Source organism: Phytophthora infestans, genomic scaffold (assembly GCF_000142945.1).
Source record: "Phytophthora infestans T30-4 supercont1.79 genomic scaffold, whole genome shotgun sequence".
Taxonomy (NCBI): Eukaryota; Oomycota; class Peronosporomycetes; order Peronosporales; family Peronosporaceae; genus Phytophthora; species Phytophthora infestans.
This window is the reverse complement of record NW_003303680.1, coordinates 281,871-290,618: the sequence shown is the minus strand read 5'-3', so window position 1 is coordinate 290,618 and position 8,748 is coordinate 281,871.

The following is an 8,748-nucleotide window of genomic DNA, read 5'->3' as shown; positions in this document are numbered from 1 at the left end:
CATCTTCCCACAGCCGAAGCAGCGGATGTCACGCTGTTCGGCGGACCCGAGTTCCATGGGAACTGGTCAGTTGGGGCTTGTTCGACCGGGAGCCGACAAGGAACTCCCAGGCCACGTTGAGGCCGGCGTACGCGCCTGGCGATGGCTGTACTCTTCTTGAAGAGCCACTTGAATCGCCTCTTCAAGGGTGCTTGACTGCACCCGGAACGGCTGCGTGCGTGCGGGGCCCACTCGAAGGCCGTCCATGAACACAGTCATCGTGATGTGTTCGTTGAGTGGGTTTCCCACTAGGGACGCCGTGAGCTCCCGTATCTCTTGCACATACTCGTGCAGCTCGCGCCTCCCTTGTTTACACGAGAGGAAGCGCGAACGCTGGCGGTACTCGTAGTTCGCCGGGAGGAACGCGGCTCGGAGCTGTTCGCACAGCTGAGCCCAGGATGTGAAACATCCAGGGGATGCTGCTTCCCGAGTGTACACCCAACTCTTAGCACGACCGCTAAGGTTGGAGAGTGCAAAAGCAACACGCAGTTGCTTGGTCGAGATCAGAGCCGCGTCCATCGCGAGCTCTACTTCTCGGACCCAGAAGTGAAGGTTCTCGCCTTCCTTCCCTTCATACGGTATAACCTTCAGCCGTATTGGCTTCGGGTGAGGCGGATTTGCTTCCGCCGCCGGAGCCTGCAGGTTCTCCCGCACATGCGCGATGAGGCCCTGCTCGTACGCGCCAAATGCATTGACGCGCTCGAGCTGCTCAGCCGGTGTTGACACCACCAGGCTCTGCAGGGCCTCCATCCCGAAGATGCCTGCCATCTTCCGAACCGACTCGAACTGAGAGTCGTTCAAATGGGAGAAGTCGTTCCTATCCATGGCAACGAACTTCGGAGAGGTTCAGGTAGTCTACCCGCGGTGGCGTGGATTGACTACAAGTGCTACCAAGTGTGACGGGGTCACACAGCACCTTGCGCTAGAGGAAGTTATCTTCCGAGAGTATACAAACTCTCAGTGAACGGCAGCTCACAGGTCCCCTCTTTAATTAAAGAGAGCGAAGTGACCTAAATAAGGTAGATTGTAAACTGAGTATATTTATAGGTAGGTTAAGTTTGGGTTTAATACAAACTATTAGTTACCTATAGAAATGCAATGTCATTTAACTAATGGCTGGCTTTGAACGACCTTGGTACCTTGTACCATATATCCCGGAGTATGACGTGTCATACTCTTCAAGTGTGAAGTGTCACCCTTCATGTAACCAGGGTACACTTAGGGATACGTACCCCGTTACATGAGGCGTAATATGGCTACGCGATATATTGCCATCTTCGTTGTTATCTTTTTGACCGAGGCATACTGCATTCTTCTAGCGCAGCTATAGATATTAGATCATTTGTTAGGTGCACCATATAGCCCTATTTTGAAATTTGGGTACCTCGAGCTTTCTATGCTCGAGCTTCATAGTTTCCCCCTTAGGCCCATTCCCAACCGAACGCATGCGGCCGCGCCGCATAGCACTTTTATGCTCAGGCGGCCGCACCTGTTGGGAAAGACCAGTGCGGCCGATTTTAGTGAGTAAGCTCTCATTGGTCGGCTCGTTACAGTTGTTGAAGAGGCACGTCCAAGAAGATAAGTGGACGGCACAGAGAAGACAATTGATCGCTGTGAATTTTCAAGACGGAGAGAGCACCAGCAATCGCGCTACTACTCTACCTGGAGCGTTGACAAATCACCAGCCTCGACAATCAATGCTGCTATCCCAAGAAGCAAATACCTCGTTTAGAGCACTAATGAGCCGCCCTTTGCTTCCGGCTGATTCGCAGACTAATGCCAGTGCGTCCACACTCCAACCTCCCCCTCTTACACCGTACATACCAGCTACTCAGTCTACAGAAGCACCAAACTACATGTACTGTCATCCGCTGTTATCGCATATACGACACGATGTAGACTCGAACAGTTCTGAAAATAGTCTCATTCTTGCGTCGAATACTGGTACTTCTCATACAAATACTGAGGAGCATAAAGTTGATCCATCGTCCACTGCAAATTCAACTAGCCCGAACCTAAACATCAAAACTTGGAAGGCAGAAGAGATCCGAAAAGAGAGAAACGGAGGAAAGAAAAGAAGAGGCTCTCAGAGTATCCCGCTCAAGCCAACTTGAGGAACGGTCCAAGATCAATGACATGCTTGAAAGAGTTTGCGGTCAAATATCTTAACTCAACAAGGATCTGGCATCACCAGACACGTTAAACGCAGGAGATGCAGATCTATTACAAAAGGACAGAGCTCGGCTTATGGAAGAACGGAACCGCCTCAGTATCGAGCTGCAGAAGACGTACTTGTAGAAATCTTTTTAATCTAGTTCTGGGTATTAAGACAGTGACTTACATTGTGAGCAGGTCGATTTAAATTGAGAGACTGTATATGCTGCATCACGACTACCCGGGTCATTTCATCCATAAGTTCTATGTGTCTTCCACCGTTTAATTCATATCTTGTGTGAAGATAAGAAAAATCTCGTGAGTCATTCCAAGTGCGAACTTCACGACGCATTAACTTTATCGTTTGCTTTGGCCCCACATGATTTTCAATTAAATGCTGATCAATACAGAAACTATGCAATCGCATGCAAGCATGAATTACGTGTCCGGTGTTAGCAAGGCGGACACTCATAGGCCGCTTGAAAATTCTTCACTTGTTCACAAGCAGTTCGAAAGCCATTTCAATCCGAATGCGGCACTGACTTAAAAAAAATTGTAACTGTCTCTGTCCAAACGTCCACTGGTCTACGCCTGATTAAATGGTGTTAAAACGACTCTGGTTTGAGGGTAGGCGTTATCGGCGACCACAAAGTACGGACCACGTACTTGAGCAAGCGTTTTGCTTTGCGACCACTGCGAAAATGCCACAGAGTCGCTCCTTCCTCCTGGAGCTCGGCAAGCCATCGCTGTAAAGCGACTTTTATGATCACAACACGCTTGAACATTGAGTCCGTAACGCTGTTGATGCACAGAAAAAAATGTAACTACGCGTCCACATTCGCTTTTACGAGGTACTTTTGTAGGACATAGCCAGCCGTCTATGGCGCCAATGCATCCAGGGATGACACCACCAGTACTCAAAATACGAAAACCTGCCGCACTTAATTCCATAGCGTCATCACTTTCAGGAAAAATCCAGGGCCAGTTGTACGCAAGTGTTAATAGCTCTTATAACTGCATGAACGATGCGATTAAAAATTCGTATCATCACGGCGACTAGTCGCTGTGATGATACGAATTTGATGAAAGCTACCTCCAGCTAACCAGCCGATACATGCTTGTAGCATGGCTGCTGGAGATACGGGAGGCTCGCCACATGATCGCCGTGCGGACTGAAACCGGTCAACAGAGAGTTGTCCACCAATTAAAGTAAGAAGACGCTCAAAAGCGCCGAAGCTCATACGGTAGTATTGCTTGAATTCTTCTTTTACGATGAGAAATTGTGCATGGACATCCCAATCAGTCGTTTCCGGACGACTTCACTGTCTCCTCTTGAGTTGGTGCAATGTTGTGCAATCATATTCATCACTGACCCGAACACTATTGTACAGAACGCATCCGTCTCTGCTTTTTTCTTCGACCGTAGTGCTGTCATTGCTGCTTGCTGCGTAGTGCTTGGATAATTTTAAGAAATGGCATTTAGTAGATTGTATATTTAGTAGAATGTACAAACTCGTCTTCAGCATATACTTCACTCTGATTGGCTCACTCTCTACCGGTAAACCTAGCCTCCTTATGCGTCCTTTCGAGCACATGCATTGAAATGGCCACATCCGGACCTTTTATGTTCTTTGATGCATGCACCCGGCGCGAGCTTCAGCCAATCACAGGCCTCACATTGGCCGCATGCGGCCTCACGGGAATGGGCCTTAGGCCCGGTGCGTCAAGTAAACGCATGCGTGCCCTACCCCTCGCACTCCGATCGGGAATAAAATCTTTAGTCTGCCATTGGCTCATGCGACTCAAAAAATATCCAATAGCATCTCGTCCTTTTCGATCAAGACATCAATAATAAAATACTACCACTCCAGAATGGTCGAGTTTAAGCATGTGACGGAGTCACACAGCACCTTGCGCTAGAGGAAGTTAGCTTCCGAGATTATACAAACTCTCAGTGAACGGCAGTTCACAGGTCCCCTTTTATTCAAAAGAGAGCGAAGTGACCTAAATAAGGTAGATTGTAAACTGAGTATATTTTTAGGTAGATAAAGTTTGGGTTTAATACAAACTATAAGTCACCTATAGAAATGCAATGTCGTTTGACCAATGGTTGGCTTTGAACGACCTTGGTACCTTGTACCAAATATCCCGGAGTATGACGTGTCATACACCTGAAGTGTGAAGTGTCACACTTCATGTAACCAGGGTACAATTAGGGCTACGTACCCCGTTACATCCCCCCCACTTAGGTTCGGTTTACCGACCAATCAGAATGAAGAGATGTTCGTCACAAACTTTCATTCTCAAAGTCGAAAACCATCGACTTGGGCGCGCGAGCGCGGCGCAGGCTCACTTCACAGTTAGAGCCTCGAGCAGCAGTCAGTGCGCTCTTCTTCTAGGTCTTCCACTTCGACCGTTAGCCATGATTCGTGGCACTGCAAAGAGCGATGCGAAGACACGCTCCAAGGCTGCTGCCGGAAAGGCGCAAGCCAAGAGCACTAAGCCTCACGGCAAAGGCTCGGCACTTAAGGAGGCTACTCAGGTGGCCTCCAAAGCGATCGGCACATCCGGCGACAAGGTTGTGGGCAAGCGAGCACGCAAGCGCTGCAGTCCGTCGCCCTCGGCCTCTCCAAACACTCGTCCGAACCCTCGGTTCGTAGAACGTGAGTTCGACTCTGGCAGTGAGGACGAAGCCGAGTCCGAGAGCACGCACGATGCTCTTGAGGGCTCTGGGGGGGAGGGGGGGGGCACAGCTCAGTGCCCAGTGAGCGCAAGGATGACAGCGTGCAGTCGCTCACTAGTGATCAAGTTGATCACAGCCCCAGGACGTCTGTGCGCTCTGAGAGTCCGGCCGTCAAGACTAAGGGCACTCCCAAAGCTGGTGGCGATGAGGAAGAGAATCCTCGCAAACGTCTCTCGCTTGCCGAGGGTCTTGCGCTTGCTAAGGCCTCTAAAGCCGAAGGCGCCAAGCCCTCAAATAAATGTACAGCCTTTAGTTGCACTCCGCGACTAGATGGAGACAATGACACTCCCATCGGGCCTCTTCGACTCCTCCGGATGAAGAGGAGGCGTAGCCCAGTGCCCAGTGAGCGCAAGGATGACAGCGTGCAGTCGCTCACTAGTGATCAAGTTGATCACAGCCCCAGGACGTCTGTGCGCTCTGAGAGTCCGGCCGTCAAGGCTAAGGGCACTCCCAAAGCTGGTGGCGATGAGGAAGAGAATCCTTGCAAACGTTTCTCGCTTGCCGAGGGTCTTGCGCTTGCTAAGGCCTCTAAAGCCGAAGGCGCCAAGCCCTCAAAGAAATGTACAGCCTCTAAGTTTCCACTCCGCGAGGAGATGGAGACATGGCACTCCCATCGGGATGAAGAGGAGGCGTAGGTCCCAGAAGGACACTCATCAGATTTACAAGCTGTGAGCGAGTAACTCTGTACGTTATCGGAATCGTGAGCAAAGTAAAAAACGTTGTGCTTTGACAGGTACACAGCCTGTCCTGTACGACGAGAAATTGGTGTTCTACTCGAAGACCTATATCTGCACTCACGGTTGGCAATTTAACCCCCGTGGAAAAGGCATCAGAACAAACCACTCGAGGGATTGGGTGTAAGGCGAGTCTGAACGCGCTCCTGAAACAAGACGAAGACGGAGTGTATACGGTATGTGTTTTAAAGCACACGTCGGTCCACAACCATAGCGTTGGTCCTGAAGAGTATTTCACGTACGCTGAGACTTGCAAGGTGGACTCATCTGACACAAAGATTGTTGCTAATTCAATGTGACAAGGTATGTTAAACAGCAGTGCAATATATAGCTGGTCATTTGCTAACATGATGTCATATAGGTGGGTCCAACCGCAAAAAGTTTCTGCGCTATTTAAAAGAAGCATTCGGAAAACCGACCCAGCCGAAGGACGTCGAAAACATGATTGCTCAGATGCGACGCGAAACATACACCTCGCAGGATGACAATGCTTGTGTTTCACAGTTGTTGCAAGATTTCAGTGAAGGCCCAGGAACGGCTGTCAATATCTATCGCGATCCAGGTTTTGAAATTAGACGAGCTGCATAACCTTCAAACAGCACATATGAAAAGGATGGCTCGCAGATTCCCAGGAGCACTTTGTATAGATGCTACACACGACACAAACATTTACAGGTACGATGTGAACACCAGTTAATAAATTGGTGACATGTTTACCAACACGTTAGGTGATATCACCAATTGCGTAGGAATTGGCTTCATATTCACCAATTACTCGCAATGAATTTGATGTAGGTATCGGCTGTTTAGTTTCATGGTGACAGATAAATTTGGCAGCGGAGCGTTTGTCCAGCATGCCTTGATTGACGGAGAGACAAAGCCTAACATGAAGAGTGCGTTCAAGGCGTTTAAACAGAACAATCCAGCGTGGGCCAATATAATGGTAATGTAACGTTGGAAATTATGGACGAAGGTGTGAAGACAAAACAGCTTTCAATAGCGGTTGTTGGGGAAGCTCTCGACGGTATTCGCCGCATGTTCGATGGTGCGGTTTTCAAGCATCCCAAAGCATTAGTGATCAAGGGTAATCACTCCCGTTCTGTAGAGAGCAATATCCGATTCGTGCTTCCAGGCATGTAAATGTGTTATTTTCAATATGTTGGTGATATTGATGTCATCTTCACCAATGCTTACCAACATGCACAGCTCACTAACCAATATCCTGATAGAACCTTTGGTGATGAAAAGCATAGACTCGGCTACAAGCGTGAAAATCCGCGAAGAGCTAATCAATGACACAAAAATATATAGTGATTTCGATTCTTGGCGTTGGGACGTTTAGTCTGGTTGATAAAGAGCGAATGCGAAGGTGGTACGAAGTGTAAAAGAAGCTGATTAAGACTCAGAAGCTGGTTAATTTTGTGGAGAAAATTGTTATTGATGACGACCACAAAGAAGTGGAGCGTCAACGCATCCTGCACATGATACCTTCCATAAACGTCGATAGTGTTTTTAGTGCAAATGGCCACAATATTCCTTTCTTGGATTTAGCAGGATATGGAGGTGACCAATGGCTGAGTGATTTGTGTGTATTTCTGGCTTCGCTACGCGTTGTCAAAGAGGCAGAGCCACAAACCTGGCAAAATCCGAAATATGTTACAGTTGTTGACCCACTATATTTGCAGCTGTCAGATGTGGAGCGAAGGAATCAATACATCAACACAAAGGATCATATTTCCACGGAGATGCGCTCAAATCGCATCGTTTGCTATCCAACGTACGTTGACATTGAATTTCCTCAGGTGCGGCATCATTTTTTACATGGGGCGCAAAATTGTGTGGAAGTATGATCCGTTCCACAAAAAATTGATTTTAGATGCAGTGCAAGAGGCTACAAGTGGCGTTTTCATGAAATTTATGACTTCTCACATGGAGATGCAATTTAGAGCATTTACTGAATGGCGCCAGTGTGATGGACACAGCTGTGGTGTATTGACCGTGCAATGGTATTTGTCACTGGTGCGAAGCACACTTTCCGATGCAAGCATTCTACTTGCCTACGATGATAAACAGGATCTGAAGCAACTAGTATTTGAGAGGTACAAACATTTCTCATAGATATTGGATAGCGTAGTGACCAACGTCGATACTTAGCATAAATAAACAATCTTTAGTCAATGAGTGAGAAAGATCTTCAAATTTATCTTGGGCTTAGCACTAAGTAGGTTTGAGGAGTGTGCTGCAAGTCACTTGTGTGGCTACATAATAGTGCTGAAAATTCTTTAAATTCCACACAAGAACCGGTTAGCCGTTTTGAGGCATACTGAATCACTCTCGTCTGCTTCTATGCACAACATATTGGTGAACGTAGGGAGAGCCTTATGTAATCGCCCACAGTAACTAAGCCCATACAAAATTTCTAGTCAGCCAAAATGACACATGTTGTTTTTTAATATGGGTTTTTGCAAAAGGCCGACGATGGCCGTAAATTGTGTCCAGCTTGACAAATCTCTTTTTTGTATGTGAGCCTCCCTATAAAGTGCAAAAATGCGAGCGTTAGCACATCCTTGCTATTTTGAAGCATGTTTTGGAACTTGTGTGAAAACCGCCCGTCAAATAATAAAAATTGACTGAGTTATGGGCACTCGGCCACACGAGGTCTCGAGTGCCTCTGATGTCGTCAACGAGACATCACGACGAGGGTAACGAAGTGCCACGTCACGTTAACCGCCGCAAGTCGGCCTGAACCTTGTTCAGGCCGACGTCGCCTTAAGCGAATCGGAGTCCAGGGTCCATCTTCCTCTGACTCGGTCGGTGGACACCAACTCTGTCCGGTGTGTGTGCGGGTCTGCCACACCAGCTGATCCCAACACCGAAGGTCGTCGCGCCGGATGCGCTTCGACAGTGGTGGTGCCGAAGGGCATTCACCAGGTGGGTAACATAGGTCCACATTGCGGGTAGCAAGCTTACATCCAATCGGCGCGCTTCGTTCTCGGCAGAAATGTTTACCTTACGTCCAATCGCGAGGGCGGGAGACAGTCTGATCGGGCGACAGATCTAGTCAGTGTCGCAGGTCGG